The sequence below is a fragment of the Populus euphratica genome, unplaced genomic scaffold (genome assembly GCF_000495115.2).
Source record: "Populus euphratica unplaced genomic scaffold, PopEup_1.0 scaffold91.1, whole genome shotgun sequence".
Classification (NCBI taxonomy): domain Eukaryota; kingdom Viridiplantae; phylum Streptophyta; class Magnoliopsida; order Malpighiales; family Salicaceae; genus Populus; species Populus euphratica.
This window is the reverse complement of record NW_011499917.1, coordinates 152,307-157,581: the sequence shown is the minus strand read 5'-3', so window position 1 is coordinate 157,581 and position 5,275 is coordinate 152,307.

The window sequence follows — 5,275 nt, the reverse complement described above, 5'->3', positions numbered from 1 at the left end:
GATTAACCATTTAACAAGTAAAGTATTAAAAGTGAATAAGATAACAAATATAAAACATGTTAGTATCAAACATTAAAGTCCATTTTGAGTTTATATTATTCTATTCTTACATCATTATTGTAACATTTTCACCTTGACATAATAAACTTAACTAAATATAGTGAAAGAGAGAAACATAAATAAACGAGAGAAACATAAATAAACAAGATAAGAACATAAATAAAATATAAGTTCATTAAGTAAAGGAAAGTAAATGAAATGCATAAATAAAAGATTACTATAAACAAAACTTAAGCATTACAAAATATAAAAAGAGAAAACAAGAGTATGATATTGATCTAAAAATTAAGATGCTTAAATGCATGACAAATGCCTTCTTTAATAGGCCAAAATTAGAAACTATTGATTTGTTGACTAATTGTTGAGTAAGTGGCCATATCTTGACTTGGTGACAATCCTTATCTTCTTATCTAAACAAAAAGTTATTGTTAATATTAGAATTTGGGCAGACTTAAATCATGAAAGTTCTAGGAAATTGTTTCAACTTTCTAGAAAACAAATGAGGTCATTTAGACTTCTAGAACTCAAGATATGGGCTGAACATTAAACAGTATCTAGGCTACAGAACAAATTCAGACTTTTTCGTTGTCGCTAAGATTTGGACTTTCAAATAGCAAAAATGAGTCTTGCCTTCCTCATGAATGTTTTAGGCCTACGTTTTAGCTTTTCATCCACATAGAGCAACCTAAATCTAAGATCTACAGCTTTAGATATGACCCAATGACCGAACAATATTCTAGTTTGGATTGAACCAACATCTCTTTTCAAAGTTTGGCCCTCTCTTTATCCTTTCAATTTCAGTACTAAAACTCATCAATCAATCCTTTTATTTATATGATAGGCCTGTATTTAAGATAAATATTTACCATAAAATAAAGGTATCTTATGGTATCAGACTTATTTTTATAAAACATGCTTTAATTAGGGAGTTATTGATACTTCAAGTACAAAATGATGATATAAAACCTTGATAAAAATACACTTTTAAGTACTAATCATTACATCCTTAACAATTCAAGTTGTTCTAACCTACTAATATTTCTTGAAATTATTATCTATATTAGGAGAGCAATTATGTTTGAAAGGTTTATCATCCTCATCCTCTTTGTAACAACAATGAGTTTCACGCCTCAATATAATGGCTTCCTCTATCCTTATATGATTTTCCATGACTTGTTTTACCTTCAACAGGTTTTTATCTAGTAGAGTATACAAATATTTTCATAGAAAACGTCATCTTACTCCACTTATCAAAGCCTTTAAAGTCACTGGCTCAATCAATTCTTTTATCTTGAGCATTTCTTCGTTAAACCTATTATAATATACCCTGGTGGATTGTCCTCTTGATTTAGTAATAATGAAGAGTTATGTGGAGCTTCTCTTGGTAAGTATACTGGTGTTAAACCATGACACAAGTTTAGTATAGAGATCATTAAAACTCATGATAAAGCTTGGCTTTATGTTGTTATATCAGGCTCGTGCTAACGCTTTAAAGTTTGTAAAGAGGATCTTACATATAACATTATTATCTTGGATGACCAACTCAAGGTTGCTACATATGTTTTGGACATGTTCTCATGGATCTTTAAGATCATTATAGTTATACAAAGTACAAAGTCATCTTTATGAAGATGTACTTTTTAGGGATAAAGGTGTGCAAGACTCACCTAGATAAAGGTGATCATTTTATCTCATAAAGACTGTAAATCTCGTGTTAGAAGTATTTATCAGTCATGCTTCTTCCTGATCATTGTCGAATAGACTACGAAAGCTGGAGAATTATGGTGTGGAACGATGAGATTGATAAGTAACACCAATCTTCTGGTGGCCAGACATATCACATATAAAGTAACCATTTATTAGGAGTGCTTCATGTCTACAAGAAGAATCTTTAGAGGGACTAAGAAATTATCAAGGTGGAAATCATTCCTAGCTATTTTTTCCAACCTCGTCTAGATAATAAAAAAAAATTCCTAACAAAGAAGAATGCTTTTGATTAGAAGGTTAGGACTTAGAGGGCTACTTCATGTGCTAGGACTTGTTGAGGTAGTAAGATTTGAGGTTGTCTCTAGGATGTCAAGATGGCTTTGATAAAGGTTTAAACCTGATTGATGAGTTGTTGAAATTCTAATGAAGCAGACGTGTCAACAACTACAAAGAGATCCATGACACATTTCATCTCATGAGTATCTCAATTGTTTGCCATTAATAGTGATCAAGGATATCAAAAATCAATTCAGAAAGAATAGTTGATGACTTTTTTATCAGTTCCCCATAAACGATGTCAATTGATAATGTTTTAAGAATCTAATATGCTCAATAACAAGGTTTTTTTAAAATGTTTGAATAACGGGTAATCATATGTTCATTTCGGTATTTCCTTCTCTATAATTCATTAAATTGATGGTTAGTGATAGAAGATCTGGTGCTTGCAAAATAGTTCCTTTTAATGGGATTTAGAAGTATCTGCAGCCTTTTTTTTCCCTTCTCTTGGAGGTCCCAAACCCAACCAACACCCTTTCGATGACGAAGTCATTGAGTTTTAATAAAGGATTGCAATAAATGAGAGAATGTGATTTTAATTCTAAGAACAAGATTATTTATTTTTAGTTGTGTATGATAAATGCTCTGAAAATAAGAGTAAGGATATTTTAGAGAATAGAAAAGGTGTGAACCTTTTTACGTGGATGGTTTTGAAGATATATATATAGCCTTTGAACTTTATTATTTGCTTGAATATAGAGGTTGAAGTGTCATTTCCTTGTGATATTATTAATGAAATGAAGTGTCATTTCCTTGTGATATTATTAATAAAATATAAATATCTCTTACACAATATTAATGAGTGATATATATATTAAATAATATTAATGTTGATGAAAATATAATAAGTTCTCAGGAGACTTTTATGCACTCAGAGATATAGAGAGAAAATAATTACTTTTAATATTTTATATTAAAAGATATAAAAATAAACAAACAAATTATTGTGACCCAACATAAGACCTGAAAAGATTATCAACTCTATATGTAGTTGGACCTAACTCAAGAGTGATGAGTCTAACAGCTTACCAAACTCTTAAGTGCATGAGTTCACGACCTGAAAAGATTATCAACTCTATATGTATTTGGACCTAACTCAAGAGTGATGAGTTCATCATGTAGCTGAACCCAAAAGTGTTAAGTCTGACATCTATTTAGATCTTGATATGTGTGGGCTTAGTATGTGGTTGAATTCAAGAGTATTGAGTTTAGCACCTCGCTAAACCCACATGTACTTAAACCTAGTAAGTGTTGGGTCTAGCACCTCACTAGATTTTCATGTATGTGGGCTCAATATGTGGCTGAATACAAGGATGTTGGATATAACACCTCTTTTAGACATGTGTGTACTTGGATCTAATATATAGTTGAACCCAAAAATATTTAATTTAAAGGTAAGTCAAACTAATATCATCTAAATTTAACATTCTACCAAGTCTAAATATATTAAGATGTTACCTTGTATTTAACTTTAATCTTTTTAGTCATTAGCTTTTAAGCAAATATATATAATACACTTAACCATCACATTTTCTTTCAACTCATCTTATTTGCTTATTATGTTTGACTTTCCTTTGTTGATAATAATGTTCTTTCAACTCATCTTATTTGCTTATTATTATGTTTGACTTTCCGTTGTTGATAATAATATAATAGTTGTTTATATGTTCATCAATCAAAATGGTAGTATATGACAAATTTTATGCACAAGAAGTATAAAAAGACGGATCCATTTTCATCCAATTCTCTATGTAGATAATAATTCATTTGTTACCCGAGATATATGCTAAATGATCCCTTGATTGATCGTTCCTATTTTCCATAGGTGGAATCAAATGACTGAATTGGTTCTGCCATGGATGTGGTGTATTGATGACAGGAAGGAACCAAGGCAAATTTTGTTCGAGTCCCATGCAGTAGTGACTGATAAGAGATAGCACTCAAAAACAAGAATACACGAGCAAAAGCTAAATGCAAAAGGCTCCATGGAAAAATTTCACGTGGCATGCTAGTGACTTATGAGATGAGAAAGTCCTACTCACTTGAAATCTCTGGGGTGACACTAGATCTTGACCCCTCCTTTCTCGTCCACAAACTGCCTTGAAGATTCGCCGGGGGCCTGGATAGAAGAACCAGAAAACAAAGCATTGCCAATTCTGAAAGTTGAACATGTGCAAGAGAACCTTTTTCAGTTTAATTGTCATCTACAAACCATCCCTAAGCTGTCCTATGCCACAAATCTCAAGATTAGGGATATGCTAAAAAAAGTGGAAATTAATGCATGAAAGAGGGACCATTTTGTAGGAAGGAAAGCAGTCAACTTTTATCCTAAGCAGCACGAGCCATTTCCTTTTTGCAGAATGGCATATTGGCAACCGGGTTAGGGACCATGTTGCCTATATCATCGGATTATACCTCCTCATCCCCACCTCATATTTCTTGGTTCGGTACACGGGAAATATTTGAAGAATCCTAACTACTAAAAAAATTATATGCATTATTATAATTACAAGATAACAATCAATTATTATTATTTTTTTGGTAATATAACAAACAATTGTTAACACAATGCAATAATATAATCAAATCCAATATTAAATTTTACTACAACAGAATTAATTGATTGAATACAAATAATCAAAATATAAAGTTACATAGCAACAAATCCACGTTAAAAGATCATTGTTGAGCAAATATACTTCATGAAATATCAAAAACGGGGGAGATGAGTTTCTCGTTGGGACAGGAAAGATGCTGCCGAGGCCATCCCTATTTTCTATTTATGTAATTGGAAAATAACCCTCATACCATCCCATCTATCCATTGGGTAATTTTGCCATCCCACCTCCTTTAGGAAGCAGCTTTTGCAAGTCTTGTTTCACTTGACATCGTCAATCTACATCAGGACTGGTTAACGCTGCGAATTCTGGTCTCATAATAGTTAAACTGATAAAACCTTGGAGGTTGGCAAATGAACATACGTATCTTGAGCAACTTACCAAACACCAAAGAAAAAGTGTCTCTTGATCAAAACAATTAACTTCTAAACTAACAGCGCAACTCACTTCCACAAACAGCCAAAAAAACTGAAAACGAAAGGCAGCAGAATGCAATGCCATGCACAGAAGACCAAAACCAGTAGAACAAGAAGTGCATACCACATGGGAGAAAA